This window comes from Bacillus rossius, chromosome 11, assembly GCF_032445375.1.
Source record: "Bacillus rossius redtenbacheri isolate Brsri chromosome 11, Brsri_v3, whole genome shotgun sequence".
Taxonomy (NCBI): Eukaryota; Metazoa; Arthropoda; class Insecta; order Phasmatodea; family Bacillidae; genus Bacillus; species Bacillus rossius.
This window is the reverse complement of record NC_086338.1, coordinates 12,222,885-12,239,983: the sequence shown is the minus strand read 5'-3', so window position 1 is coordinate 12,239,983 and position 17,099 is coordinate 12,222,885.

The window sequence follows — 17,099 nt, the reverse complement described above, 5'->3', positions numbered from 1 at the left end:
AGGAAGTATTAATGCGAGCTATTAAGGCAGTTGGAGGACTGACACATGGTCGTGGATTGTCAGATTCAACAATTTCTAAATGGATACATTCTGCACCAGTATCAGCCAAGATAATAGATGCAGTAGAAACGTTTACGGGAACTGCAACCATAACCACAGAACAACATGTTGAAATGAGAGCTTCACGACAGAAAATGGATTCTTTGGACTGTGATAAAATACATGAGGGGTCACAATCCATTCAAGAGAAATTCACCCTTACTTGTTTGTATTGCCACAGGGATGGTAGCAAATGAAAAAGTAAACTGTGAGTGTGCTGAAGAAGTAGGTAAGTCGTCAATGGTGCTGATAGAAGGAAAACTTTTCAGTGAAGTTCACTTGAAAAGAGAGAACAATGTTGTATCTTTGGCAAGTGGAACCAAAGGCATTGTTGTAAGAGACAAGTTAGTTCACTTGAACCCTAACCAGCTGTTCCATCGTATGGTCTGCATCATCAGGCGGGATGAAGAACTGGCAGAATATCTACAATATGAACTAGCTGCCCTTCCACCATCCCTTATTGATGACGTTTCACTACGCAAGGGGACAAAATCTTCCCTTATATCAGTGTTTCAAGCCATGGGGATAAACTGCGAACTTCCTTCACACCCAACATATGTTATTGATGGAGGATTCCTGCTTCACCAAATTTCCTGGAATCGAACCGACACATATGGCCATATTTGCGTAAAATATATGTTTTATGTAACTGAAATGTTTGGATTGGATGCAACAATAGTGTTTGATGGTTATCAGCAATCAACAACTAAAGATATGGAACACATCCGTCGATCTGCTCGAAGATCATCGGCCGACGTTGTTGTAGAAGAATGCGTTATAGCAACTACTGCACAACAGGACTTCTTGGCCAATTTGCCAAATAAGGCGCGACTGATTAATCTTCTGTCGCAGTACCTGACCGATGGTGGATTCAGAGTGAATCAAGCCTCTGGCGACGCAGATGTTCTTATAGTAAACACATTGTTAGAACTTGCAAAGACTGGGAAACCCACCGTATTGGTTGACCAAGATACTGACCTTCTGGTACTTTTAGCAGCTCTTCCCGACATTGATACAGAAGTAACAATTCTTATGCCTGGCTCTAAAATCAAACCTCAAAAAATATTTAGCAAAAAAAAATTGCAAAAGGCTCTGGGTAATATGCGTCACCACATTATATTTTTACATGCTGTCACTGGGTGTGACACAACATCTGCTCCATTTAAACTTGGTAAAATCAAACCGTTTAAGAAGTTACAGCATGAAACCTCTTTGCAGGATATAGTTGATATTTTCAACAACCCTACAGCATCCCCAGACTCTATTGCTTCAGCTGGAGAATTATTCCTGTCCACCTTCTACAAAGGGAAGTTAACAGATGACTTGAACAAAAAGAGATTTCAGATTTACATGCAGAGTGTCGCTCGGCAACCCATTGATGGCACTTTTCAGCTTGCGAGCCTTCCGCCTACATCAGCAGCCACAAGACAGCACAGTATGAGAATATACCATCAAGTACAGGCATGGAAAGGCATTGAACTCGATCCAACTGACTGGGGATGGAAAAGCGAAAATGGACTTCTATACCCTATTCCGTCACAGAAAAAACCAGCACCAAATGAACTTTTGAGTTTGATCTCTTGTAACTGCAAGTTAGGTTGTGAATACAACTACCAGTGTCGAAGGCATAGCATGAAATGTTCCAATTTCTGTGGTTCATGCGTTGGTCAAGGATGCACCAACAGAGAAATGCAACTACACGATGACGAAGACAAAGAGCTTCTGGTGCTGCAAGATGAAGACGAGGAAGTGTTCGAATTACCAGAAAAGCAACGTAGAAAGCTAGAGTGAACTAAAGACTTTGAAGATGGCCTTCCAATATTGCAAAAAATACATATTATTTTCTTTTGGTAATATGTTAAACATATTTTTCAAATATTTAGCAATACTTCAGTAAGCTCTTTACATGGTGATAACGAATTTTAACAAACAATTTTAAATAGTAGAGAAACGCAACAGACAGCACTTAGTTTCTTTATGTTAAACTATATTTGTTCCGAGTTTAGAACATTTGCAACTGCATAATTAGACTTACACAAAATAAAATTCACCTGCCCTTATATAAACATGTACAGTGACAGGTAAATTTAAAACAACCAATTATTTTTAATAATCTAAAAGCAATGGTTTGTTTTACCTTTTGTGTCTATACATAATCCCGTAACATTTCCGTAGAAGTTTTTCATCAATAGAGATATAGGCTATATTCAGTATGGTGAATATTTTCTACAGTTTTGATTTTTTCATAAAGTGAATAAAACTAAGAAAGCATTAATTGCATGTTTCTTATAGGATTTTTTCTGCTCTACAACTTTTACTCCAGGACATTTTTTAATTTAGCCCATAGTTTAGCCACAAAATTAAAAAAATTGGTTAAATTTTTTTGTGGTTTTATTCTAAAGTCAGGTTATAAGCCATTCAAAAAATTTAGGGTGGTATCACAACTAAAAGTGACTTTAATAATATATTGAGAACACAAATATGAAAACAAAGAAAAAAAATTACTACAATAGGTATTTCCATAACTTTTTCATAGAGCGTTATTGCGAACATGGCATGAAATGGAACATGGCGGACGTTTCCAGCAATAACTCGTTATTCCCAAATGGGATTCTTTGGGACTTTTAGTATGTTATTAAGGGGTATCAAATTAAAATGTCCAGAAAATTTCAGGTTGTTATTCCAAATTTGGGGGTTTGGCTACAAAACGAGCTAATTGCACTGGGCTAATAAGACACCATATTACAGAAATGGGTTAAAATATCATACATAAAAAATGTTTGTGGGCAGTGGAAGTTCGACAGGCTCAGCTCTGTGATGTTTGCTGTTTTGACTTTACCTCACAGCAATGCAGAGTGCGAGCGTGTGTTTAGTGTAGTAAAAAAGAACAGATCCCAGTTTAGGTCTTTGTTGTCAACCAGAGTACTGGAGAACATTTCCGTTATAAAAAGTAAACAATTAGACAAGTGTTTTGAACACACCTTCAGTGAACAATTTCTAAAAAAGGCAAAGAAAGCCACGGTTGCATACCTAAAAAATTAGCTGCAAAGAGTAATTTATTAGTAGAAGGCAGTAGACTTTTTTCTATCGTGAACTTAATTTTCAACAGTTATAAAAAAATATTTTTGACATCATAATAAACTGCAAGAGTTTTTTTTTAATATGCTGGTTCGTGGTTGAGTACAGTGCTACAAGTTTTTGAACTACTACACAACGGTAGGCATTTTTTAAACACAGTTTCTGAAATACACTGCCAGAGATTTCACCTACTATTAAAAGGCTTAAAAAGTATTTTTCTAAATGCTGTAACTTGTTAATTTATTGTGATTTTGAGGTACCAGTTACTTTGGCCTAATGTTACAACCAAATATGTAACCTACTACATAAAGTAATATTTAAAATTGCAGTGTGCTGTTTACGCAACAAAATTTTTTTTATGATTTACTATTTAGAAATGTTAAAAGTTGGCAAGTATGTATGTACCTACACACTGGGTGAATGTATCTTGAAAGCGATACCACATAAAAGGTTACATGTTACATTTAAATTTATGTGTACACTTTATAAAGAAATTCATTTATGTGCTGTGGAATGAAAAAAACGAAGACACATTGAATATTTAAACACTAATATTCTAAAGCAGTGATTTTCGATCTGTGGGTCGTGACCCCGAGGGGTGTCGCGAAGCCTTACTCGGGGGGTTGCCGGCTGAAGCTAATAATGCTGACTCGTTAACACTGGATGCCTGAAAATAAACCAGACAATATAAAAGTGAATAGTCAATAAAAAATAAGTACGCGGAACCTTTGCACACCAAAATGAAGTACAATAAAAAGTTGTATGCAAACCTCAAAGAATTAAACATCATAAAACATCAACAGTAAAAACAGCAACAGAATAGACTCGACTTGAACTTATCGCTAGCGTTTTGAGGGTCTTAACAACACTTTGTGGAGACTAGGGAAACACAATATTATTACCTGAATAATAGTATTTTGCTGCTGACTAAGAGCTTTCAACTTTCGTTCAAAGAAATCCAACGGCTTATCAGCTTCTTTTTTATGCTTGGTTGTGAGATGCCGCATAAGCTTTGACGGTTTCATACTCTCACGTGATAAATTATCGCCACAAATTACACATTGAGGTTTATTATTTATGACTGTGAACCCGTATTTCAAATAACTGTCATTGTAATGTCTTTTTTTTGGGTTTGTTTCACCACCACCGCTATTGACACTCGTACCAGATGTTAAAGGCTGCGATCTTTTAAGAAACTTATCCATTTTACAAACGCGCCGAGCAAGTGAAAAACAAAAGAATGATGTCCGTACTCATCGGTGACTACGCTTAACTGGGTGAGATAAGAGTTGAAACAAAAGAACATTGCGGACGGCAGCGCGCGCGGGTCGCTTACTGTCGCCGCAACGACAATGCGGCGTGGCAACGTGGCCGTCGCCGACGCAGTTTGGCCCGCGCCAGTTGGCGTCCAAGTTAAGTCGCACATAGCCTTACCAACTTACCTCGTACTTACTTTCAAAACTCTCGCGGCTTCCTGCAGAGTGTAGATCCGAATAATAGATAATTGTACCAAAATAGAAAATACCATTAACGTAGTCTTTTAATTAAATAATTTCTTTGTCTTTCTGTGACACAAGGGGGTCGCCGGAATTTTCAAACTTGTAAAGGGGTCGCGACATCAAAAAGATTGAAAAACACTGTTCTAAAGGCATAAAATCTTGCACTTTCTTTCTTATACTAATAACTACAATGTGTTTTAAAGTTAACTGACATTTTAAAAGGTAAAATTATTTATTATGAACATTCAGCAAAATATATTTACACTTTTCTTTCCATTCAAATGACAGCATTATTTTTTCCATATGAATCACCCAAGTTTGGTAAGTTTTGAAGATATAGACAATCATGAAATATAAGGTTGTAAAAAATACTCTTTATTTCTCCATAAAAAAATGTTATTTCACTTTCTTAGTTACTATCAATTAAATGGCAATGAAATAAAAATTCATTTTCATTGAGTGTCCAAAGAATTTAGTCTACAAGAAAATGTTCTAATGTCTTTACATGCCAGCATTAAACAGAAAATAATTCTTCCTTTCTATGGGGTGTCCAAGGAGTTTAATGTTTCAGCTCATTTTCTAATTTCCTTACAAGCCTGCAACAAACAGAAACATTTACAAGTACTGAGAATGTAGAGAATAAGTCATATAAATGGCAATCTGGAGACTAAGTCCATAACAGAAACTGTAGAGCAATACATAGTATTTAACAGAAACTATATAGCACAAGAAAAATATTCATGGCAGCATGATACACACCAGATGGTCAAAATATTTCATTTGGTAAGTATATGCAGGGCTCGATTTTAGCGCCTGTCCGCCTGCCCGGGACAGGCAAAATCTCATCCAGGCAGGCAAAATAAAAAAGGCAACTGTCCGGTGGACAGGTGCAACTTGTGACGCCGAGGTTATTCGCACGCACTAATGCAGCAGAGGTGATTAATAACATTTATGCAACCGCGATCGCAAATAAAACGTCTTTGACAATATCTATAAATAAACAATAATGGCTGCTCTTTTGTGATGGACGACTCTGGCTATTGTATACCGCGGGGAAAAAAAAGTAGGTTATGTACAAACCGTGCTGAAATCTTCTGAATCATAATTCTTAAAATCTTACGTTCACGTAACATAGTCGTATTCGTATGCTAGAAATGCAAAACATCTCACACCGATGATGTTTGTTTTTGTTGCCATGTTTTAATATTAATTTCGTTGCAGTGCAGCCAACAATTACGTAAGTTACCTTTGTATATTTTCAAAATATATAATTTTTTTTAATTTATTGTCTTTATAAATCGCGACTTTACTAATTCCTTGCTCTACTTTAACATAGTTTGTTAACAGAAAAGCGTTTTCGCATGGTTAACATTTCACGGCGTACTCCAGATGCACCTGACAGTGGCTGCGACTGCTTGAAAATTCGCCTGTCAACTGTTGCATCAAAAAATAAACATTACTTGTTTACAAAGGACACGGTAATCTTTTACAGTTTATCTTGTCACGGCGATTGTTTAAGTAGTTAATTAACTGTGTTACACAATGTGGAAATTCATTACTGGTGCTTCAAAACCACCAGAAAAGAAAAGAAAAACGGACAAGGACAAGTCAGAATATAATGTTAAATATGACAAAATCTCCCGGTCCCGTACCTTTTTAACGTCTTGGTGTTCCGAGTTTCTTTGGCTTCGTTACGACACAGAAACAAAACAAATGTTTTGCAAAGTCTACGAAACACATTCAAAATCATCTGGTTCAGTATTTGTTACGGGCTGCTCAAGTTTTCGCAAGGAAAACCTAACGTCGCATGCTACAAGCAGTGCCACAACAAGTCTCAAGATATGGAAGATGCAATACTGACAAAACCTGGACAATCCAAAGCAGAGATGACCTTACAAAGTATTCAAAAGGATGTTTTCACTAAACTGGAAAAAACTGTTTCGTACATCTCATGCCCTGGCTAAACATGGGCGACCTTTCACAGACTTTGTTTGGCAGTGTATACTTGACACAAAGAAAGGTCTGGATGTTGGTAATACTTACCGCACTGACAAGAAGTGCAAAGAATTTCTGGGTTCCATTGCAGAAATAGAACGCCAGGAATTGGAAAATAACTTAATAAGTGCACCATATATTTCAGTAATGTGTGATGAGTCTACAGACAGTGCTGTACAAGAACAGGTCATTGTTTATGTAAGGTTTGCTGTTAAAGGGGTAATACATTGTAAGTTTGTAGGTGTTAAACATGTAGAAAGGCCTAATGCAGCCCTGATTTATGACTGCATATTGTGTGTTTTAAATGAGTATTGTGGTTTCACCATTTCAGATTTAAAGCTGCATTTGGTAGGCTTTGCAAGTAATGATGCAGCAGTGATTCGAGGATTGCATAATGGAGTTAGTACCAAATTGAAGCAATCAATTCAGCCCAATTTGGTTGCTATACATTGTCTAGCACACCGTCTTGAACTCGCATTGAAGGCTTTCTGAAACACCATTGAATCTCAAAGTAGAAAATTTCTTGAAGAAATTATATGCATTCTTCCACCAAAGTCCAGTGCACGGAGTGATCTTGAAAAAATATTGTGAAACTCTGAAAATCAAGTTCTGCGTACCTACCAGAGTTGGAGGCACTCGTTCGGTTTCTCACACCAAACGAGCCTTGACAAATGTGCTCAAGATTGTTCCTGCACTTATCCTCACTGCAGAAAATTAACACCAGGAATCAACGTGTAATGCATCAACTGCTGGTTCATGCAAATTTATTGAAGATGCACTGAACAATTTGGAATTTTTTCAGTATATTCACTTCTTTTGCGATGTAACCTCCATTTTGAGTTACTTTTCACAACTTTTGCAACATCCTTATTTGACTGTAGCAGAAACACAAAAGTCACTGTGTGATATTATCACCATATTGCAGAAGCTCTGTGACAAAGATTGCTTTCATCTCCATGCATGCAACAAATTAATTGAAGATGAAGCTAAGCAGTTGAAAGGAGCTCCTTTGCAGACACCCAAGAAAACAGCTGTTATAAATTCAATTGTTGAAAATTTAGAATCTCGCCTTGGAGATAAGAAAAATGGACTCTGTGAATTACTGACTGCTACAAATTTGTGTAGTTTTAAAACGTGGCCTACAAGCATTCAGCCAGAGTTTGGTGACACTTGCATTGTTAGGTTGATACACTTTTTTTCTCCCTCCCTTGTGAATAATGGAGTAAAGTGTGAAATGATTGAGTTGGAATGGACAAGTCTAAAGACCACAGTTTACCAGCTGTATAATCCAGTAACCAAAGCAAATTGGAGTAATATCAATCTCAAATACCACACTGAGTATGAAAATGTACTCTTTCTCATTGATCTTGTGCTATCCCTGCCAGCTCACACTGCAGATTGTGAGCGAAGGTTCTCGCTCATGAAGTCTATAAAGACAGACTGGCGAAACTGTCTAAATGATGATACAATGTCTGCCCTCATGCGTGTTCAAATACAGTCACCTTCTGAAAGTGAGTTTGATCCAGCACCAGCAATAAATCTCTGTTATCATAATGTTCAGACAAAACGTCGACCCTTTCAGCCTCCTTAGCGAAGATGTTCAAGACAGAATCAGCCAAGTAATTCGTGCAGTGACTCCGACAGTGACTCGTCTGAAAATGATGATTATATAAGGATGTTAAGTGTGTGATAAAAATAGGTGCAAAATATAGCAAAAATCCTTTTTTCTCACTTTTTCAGCGACTTTGAATTTTTTTTTTTTATTTGGGTAAAACAGCGGACAGGCAAATTGGATGGCGGACAGGAAAATTTTCGATTACACCTGTCCGTTGGGCAGGTTAAAATATTCCTTAAAATCTAGCCCTGAGTATATGTATAATTTGATAAGCTCAATAGTTTTGGTATCTTATTTAAATGTATACTGTTCTTCATATATTCTTCACAGCTTTCATTATTATTTTTTTCTTTTTAATATTTGTCAAACATTCAGTTACATTAAAAAATTGGAAATATCGTATACATCACAAAGAGTGTTTGGTGTTTTAATGGTATGGCAAAATTAGCACCTACACATATTAATTTAAAAAAAAAAACTACTACTACTTATAAATACAAGTGGTAACAATAGTTAACAGCAATTAGCTCTTAATGTTTCTCAGGTAGATGTGAAGAATATAAACGTGTGGTGATTGTAGTAGTGACTGCATTTTGCGATACTGCATGCTGCAACACTAAATGAGATTAATGGCAGAACAGTAAATATGTTTGGTGTAAACTTAAGACAAGCAGCCAGAAAAGTAGGTGGTTTATTTTATGATATTATAAAATGTTATAGTAATTAAGTAGTAGTGTTTTGTGTTCATTGTAATTTTCCAGTTTATCAGAATTTTGCAAACAAGAAAATAAAAATTACAAAATACCTGTTGCTTCCTGAAATGCTTTTGAATCGTTTTGTAAGACAGCACTGTGTTACCTCAAGCAGTCTACCAATAGTTTTATAATTTTAACAATTGTGATTGCGATATAGCAAACGCCGCCATGTGCGAGTCCCCGCTGTGCTTGCAAAAAGCTTGCTTCAATAAAAACAAGGGCCTCATAATCATATTTTGTCATATATGGAGAGATGTGTTAGTTTCTTGCTGCAAGTATTGCTCTCTTGGATAATGACTCAAAAACATATCAGGAAGTAAAAATAAAGTTATAATTTTTACTCTTTTTACTTTTGTTGATTAAAACAAACTTAATAAAATCTTGTGCAGTTTTAAAAATGATAAACTACCTACCAACATCCTCTTGGGAAATATTTCGATGTATGTCAGGATGTGAAAAAAAAATTTTGGGAATTTTTTCTTTATTCATTTAAAAGCCGCAAAACAATACAATTACTTTGTGCATTTTATTTGCTATTAGGAGAGAGGTGGGTAATAATCTTACGTTGTGGCTTTTCCACAAACTAAAAAAAATTAGACAAAAACCTTTTTTTGACACTAGACATAGCCCTGAATTTACCCTGAAAACAGACTTTTTAAATTCCTACAGGTTAGCAAGTAATAAAAGTTTAAAGCTTACATTATAATACCTGTGCATTCACACATACCTGTACGTTCTTAAAGTACAAACACTAGGGAAAAAAAAAACTTTTGGATGGAGGAGATTCATATACTTCTTTTATACCAGATATATATCTTGAGAAATAACAATGAAATGTAATATATCTTCAGTATATACAGAATATTCTAGTATAGAATATATTACCACAGGTAAAATATATACTGTAGTATGTTCTAATGTATTATGTCAGAGACAACTACTTAAATGTACACAGAGTGCAGGTAAAATTAAAGAAAAATTATCAAAATTTATAAAGCAGCAAAAAGGGTACATGAACAGTGCAGGGTGCAACTAAGTGAGAAAACGGCAAATATGATAAACGGCAAATATGATAAACAGCAATTTAATACGCCAATAAAATGGAGACTGAATTAAATACAAACTATACACTAAGTATACAGGGCTTATAATGGCTAGCAGATTATAATGTAAGCCTATAATAATTGACAACAAACATTTCCTTAACAAGCTATATATGTATATAAAATTTTCTTACGAATTACGCAATAAACTAAATATTGAACTAAATTACAATTAAAAGGAAAAAAGACTAGAATCTAAATATAAATTCGGAACACAATCAGCGAGAAAATCTGTATACTAATATAAACAAGTTATAACATAAGTACTACCATATTTATAAAAAAAACTACAAATACCCGGGCATTAAAAAAAATAAGTTCATTAAAATAGGTCTCAAGTTCCAAGAGCGAGATACAAAACAAAACTTTCATAGTTGCGCGCTGTTTTTCTAACTGATTAAACCACTTTATAAACACTCGCCAACTTGGGGTGCACCCGAAAATCAAAATGGTTTAGTTCTTTCGCGGATGTTCTGGCAACCGAGGGAGTAGAAAATGTTTCTGGGGACACTTACTTGCTGGTCCGTCGTCGGTGTCCAAAAAAATTGTATCACTCACTGCGACTTTAGGCAGGCGCCTTGGCCCACGCCAGGGAAAAACGATGCGTCATTAATGCCCCTGGCACTGCTCATTTTCGAAATGAAAAGAGGCCCCGTACTGCCAAGGACGCCAAGGCTGGATGCGACTCCTCGCATCACGGCACACTCGTAGGTGGACGTCTTCGGTGCTGACCCAATGTACTTCTGTTTCTCCTTCACCACCGCCGGGCGTTTTACCGGCTCACACACCTCTCGCCGGGCCGACCACCGCTCTCGACCAACACTCACTGCCGTAGCGTGATTCACACGCGCACGAGCGCGACCGCTCGCTTCGAGTCCCCGAGTCCCACTCTTCCCCACCTAGCCTGACTCTACACGTTCATCCATGCTGGTGGCGCACTCTCTACTTCCGGCGTCCATACTGTTCTCGCTCTTTCTCACCAATACTGGATATTAAAACTAACCTTTTATTTAAAATAAAAAATAATAACTACTAACAAAGGGAAACTAAAATCGTAAATAAATATTACCTAACCCTTAAAATTAAAATTATTTACATGAAATACCAATGAAATAATTTTCACAACATTTGTTACCAACTTAATGTTCCTCTAAACAACGTTCTGAACGAGTCACCAATGCCTTCAAAAAAAACTTAATAAGGCAAAACGGTAAACAAATAAAAAAAAACTAAAACCAACACAGTGATTAACGGTTCTTATGGCGGAGACGCCACAATATGAATTCGCAGCATAAACAAAGTTTGAACTCATCAGCTCCTTTAACACTTTCAAGACGACACTAGTACGTGATACGAGCAGAGTACTTCAAACTGTCAATCGGCAATCGTATACTATACGAGCACCATATTTTGGTTTTTTTAATTACGTTATCTCATATCTTGCACGAGTGCCGACTATTCTGGGTCTTATTTTAGTTCTTTACGAGTCCATTTGTGGCTCTAGTTTACAGATTCGTTGACTCAGGAGGCTTGTATCGTTATTCTTGTACATTGATGCGTCAGTTGCTGACTGCCAGTCTTTCGTTCAACATTAGATTGCGCAGTGCCGTATTTGTTTGTAGCATGTGATAAGTAAACGTATTTCTTTCGCTGAAATATGATATGGATGTTCCACGGGAAACTGTAGATACATTTGTTGATGATTCTGGTTCAGATATAGATAACAGCGATGCCGACGCATCATATATACCAAGAGTAAATTAATCCAGCAGTGACACAGGTATTTATGTTTTCAGCCAGCGTAAAAATAATTCCTTTGATTATCCCTGCATTTTCTGTCGTTCTTGGTTTATTACAGCTCCTACTCGCTAGTGCTTGCATTATAGTCATCTATAATATTATTTTAAATAAACATTTCCGAAACTATTTTATTTACTGTTATTCGAGAAATTTCAAAAGCTTTGTATTGAAATGTATTTCATACTTGCATTCATAGAATTTTTTTTTTCATTCAACAAAGGTAGATTCTATACTGGAATTAGTTTGAAAATTATATAGAGTTGTTGTATTTATTACAGCCTATGCCTTTATTACGTTTCGTAAAGCTTCATTTTCTCTTTTCATTCAATAGTGGTACTGTATTGAAGTATGTTTGAAATTAAACGCAAATAAACCTAGGCCGATGTTGCACGTTCGTAAATCTTCATTTTACATGTTAGCATATTATTTATATTTTTTCCGATATTAGTAAATGCTTTTCTTGCATTTCAGATGAAATACAAGTGCAGCGTTCACGAAAACGGCTAAAATATGCACCATCTACTTCAAAAACTGATGACAGTGAGTAGTCAGAATCTGAATCTCAGAAACCAGACCAACCGATTTTTCAGTCGTCTTCTTCCGTTGCCATATCCCTGGATAACAACTGTACTGAATTTGAGTGTTTTTCTATTTTTTTTTTATACTGGCGTGATGAAAAATATTAAGAACGAAACTAACCGGTACGCAGCTTCTCGGATTGCTAAAATGAAACGTCAAGGAAAATTGAAAAAAAAATCAATGTGGCACAGATGGTTGACAGTGAAATTGTGTGACATATATAAGTTCTTTGCAATTGTGTTACACATGTGTATTTTGAAACTGCCAGACATAAATGATTATTGGACAACAGATGCATTTCTTGCAACACGATTTTCGAGAAAACTGCTCTCTCGTGATAGATTCAAGGGTATTCTTTACATGCTGCATCTGAACAACAATTATTACTATGTCAAGCGCGGTGAAGAAGGTCACGATCCCATTTATAAAGTTCGACCTTTTTTTGATTTTTTTGTAGACAAATGCACACGGAGTTTCAAACCCTATGCTAATCTTACTGTAGATGAAGGGATTTGTCCGTTTCGAGGTCGGGTGGGGTTTCGGATCTACATGAAGAATAAGCCAAACAAGTATGGCATCAAATTGTTTATACTGTGTGATGCTGCTACAGGTTACATTCTCAATTGTGAGATTTACACAGGAGCTCTTGGTAACAAGGACAATAGTATACAGGCTATATTTGAAAGGCTTTGTAAAAATTATTTTGGCAAGTGGCACTGCATCTTCATGGACCGTTTCTACACGAGTCCATCACTTTTGAATTTTTTGTGGGGTAAAAAAACACTGGGAGTCGGTACAGTGATGAAAAACAGAAGAGGACTTCCATCTGTTTTCAAAACAAAAAAATTGAAAAAAGGGAACTCTATTCCGACGAAAGGCACACTTGCTTGCCTGCAAATGGAAGTCAGCAAGAGATGTCTATTCGATGTCGACGAAGCATGCAGCATCGTCGTCTTCGGTACGAGCTAGAGGTGGACCAATACAAGTAGTCAAACCAGACATTATCATTGATTACAACTTGAACAAAGTTGGTGTGGACAGGGCTGACCAACTATATAGTTACTACCCATTCCAACGCAAGACTATAAAATGGTGGAAAAAACTCTTTTTCCACATGTTTACCATGGCTGTCATCAATGGCTACATAATTTTCAAGGAAAGGACTCACACAAAGAAAAGTTTAAAGAGCTTCGTCAAAGCAGTTGCGCTAAAGTTAGCTGAAATGGGAGGAGGATTGACTGAACCACGCCCAAAACCACCATCTCTGAATGTTGACAGAACTGTTGCTCACCATTTTGCTACATATGTCCCCGCTACTGCAAACAAAGCCAATGCAACCCGATACTGTAAAGTTTGCTCTGATCGGGGTTTGAAGGAGACTGGCAAAAGAACAAGGAGGGAATCCAGGTTCTGGTGTGAGGACTGTGGAGTTGGACTGTGCTTTACCCAGTGTTTTATAGATTACCACACACGTGTGAATTTTACATAAATGATTCACATTTTGTAAAAATACAGATAATATTTGTTATATATAATAGGTATTATATTTTATATTTTTTTTTTTTTCCATATTATAGTAATAAGCAGTTTGTCTCCGTAATGTTGTCTTTGGTGTGTATGTGGAATATTTGTTTCAAATTTGAAAAACGGCAAACACAGGCAGTAACTAGTTTCACAAAGGAGTAATACCTAAAAGACATGTCAAACTTACGTACTTTATTATGGTATAAAATATTTATAATTGGAAAGGAACATACTTTCCGCAGATATAAAATATATTCAGGACGGAACATGAAAGGAGAAGGATAGAGTGGTGTGAGTATTGTGGGGAAGGACAGTGTTTTTTTTATTTCCATACAAATGTAAATAATTGTGTAAATATAATTTTGTAATAACTGTTATTCTATTTGTTGTGTGTGTGTCTAGTTTAGTTGGTTATTTTCACTTATTGTGACATGAAAGAAAGCTATTATTTTCATACTCTTGCATTAGTATATGAGAAAAAATTTCTTTCAAAACTAAAAACAATACTTTTTCAATAAAAAGTTATACAAAAGGTAGTACTAAAAATTTTTAAAGTGATATATAGCTAACAAGAACAAATTTTAAACTTTTTAACCATATATAAATCGTTTATGCAGGAGAAAAACTTATTATACTAAAAAAATGTGAAAAAGTGTAAAAAACGTCAGTCGGGCCCATAAACAGTGTATGAGAAGCTAGTCTTGAAAGTGTTAAGTTTTAAAAAATTTTGTAATATGCATATCTATTTACATGAATTACAGTTTTTAAACTAAAAATGTCCGTCAAATAAATAGGACCTAATAGCACACATTTAACTACTGATCCAGAATTTACTCAGAATGTTTCGCTATCCAATATGCTTTCCGATGTATTTCGCTTGGTAGATCCACAGGTCTACCCTGCAATTTTTTAATTATACGTTATAATGAGTGAAAGAATACCTGTTTACATACTGACATATGTGGCATCACGCAGTATAAACACGGACTTGAACATTAAAGATCAATATGTTGCTTATGTTTACAAGACTGATGTTTATCCTCCAGCTCTATCCGCGCTCTAGGGCTCTGGTGCTTGGGACAAAAAGGACGCAAGTAATTTTCGCCAATTTATCGCTTCCTAACACATTATTTTCTTTTATATGGGAGTGCGTCGATTGCCTTACAGGCGTTTGTCCTACAGGCGTTTGACTTAAAAGTTTGTGTGGTTTTGTTAATCCGAACAAGTGCTTCCCGGCATTTGTCTTAGTCTTTAACCCTACAGGTATTTGCCCTACGTTTAGGGCAAACGACGTGTACCCCTTTTATATTATTGACACGCTTACAGAAATTTCATAATTAATATTCAATATTAACATGTAAAATAGAATAAAAGTTAATTTTAAGTACACCAATGCACAGAAAATAATAATTTACGATTTTTTTACCCCTCCAGAAAATGCCTAATGAAATATATTAATAGTAAGTATTAATTACTGAGCCCGATATTGCGCACCAGATGAATTAGCTGGTGTGACTAGCTCTTATCATATAACATGCTAAAATAATTCAATTAACTAGCTCACATAGTACATGGTAGGTTGGTGTAACAGCCAAATCATTAGGCATTTCCTGGAGGAGTGAAAACAAATCGTAAAATATTATTTATGCTTTTCTTCCATTTCCCATGTTAATTATGAATGTTAATGATGTACTTTCTTGGGTGATGAATGAAAAAGTAATTTCTGTAACCGTGACAATGATATAAAAGGAATTTAATCAACCTTAGATAATTTATCGTGTTTTGCCTTCACAAAAGCGATTGTAATGTTTTAATTAAAATTATGTTAAATTTGTTTCAGTGTTCTACATTGTGTTGTAGTGTGGCTGTGACTAAATGACGTCGCTAAGGTTAATTCTACTACAGGTTAGGAAGAAAACGGGGTTTCTTATGGGCGAGTTTGGCACAGGGAAAAGTTCTGCCGCTAGGTGCGCTGGCGTAGCGAAAGGGTAACACAACACTGCCATTTTATGAGGGTGAACGTGAGAAAACCGCGTTGAAGTCAAATAAAATAGTCGGTATGGTATGTGGTTATGTGCTTTTTGTTTGCAAGAATTATATTGAACAAGTCTTCCGTAAAGAATGTGTGAATTTCACAACTTTATGGCTTTTGGATACGTAAATAAAAACTATACTACGTTTTTGTTTCGCCGCGAGCAATCTGCAATCTGCATATGAAGGTAAGCAAATATTTGAGGTAAGTTATGACTGGATGAAAAGAGATGTATTTAATTGTCTTTTTATCGGTTTGATATCACAGTAACTATACTATTGTGATGAACGTTTTTTAGTTTGTGAACGTTGTTGATTCGCGGATTAATGGAAATTAGGCGAATAATAACAAGTGAAGTTGAGGTCAGGTAAGCTTTGTACCTCAATTACAGATAATTTACAGATTTACTTGTTATTAATATAGCAAGCGTAACATAAACAAGCTTTCACTTGGTTATTATTGGACTGATTTTTCGGGATATGCGACAGTCTTTCCAAGCTTAACGTAATTTTTATTCATGCCACTAATACAATTTACATCCCATATTCTATTATCAGTTATAGCAAATCCGAATTTAACATTTACGGACACAAAACATTGGTGATTTACTAAGATATTTAAGAGAAAAATAAATTTTTCTTTCAACTTTTCATTGCTTCACTGTGAAATTTTGTTTTCTAAACTATGAGTGTAGTGAGCTTTTATGGTGCACCCATATACTTGCAGCATTTGTGCTTGTTTAGAAATTTGAAATAGGGATAAAATGTGGTAGGTAAATGGTTGTTCCTTTTGTGCTTAATCTTGTGCTGTTTTAGCAGAAAGTATTACAATTAAGAATATTTTGGCTTCCAAACATTATTATTGTTCATGCTTTAAAGTTTTTCTGTAGTAGGTAGAGTATACTTGTGCCTAGCAAAGTTGTAGGTGACATTAAAAAAAAAATTCTTCCATCTCTAAAACACACTAATTCAAATAAACATGTGCTCTAGGTCCATAAACTACTTAAAATACTTAATACTT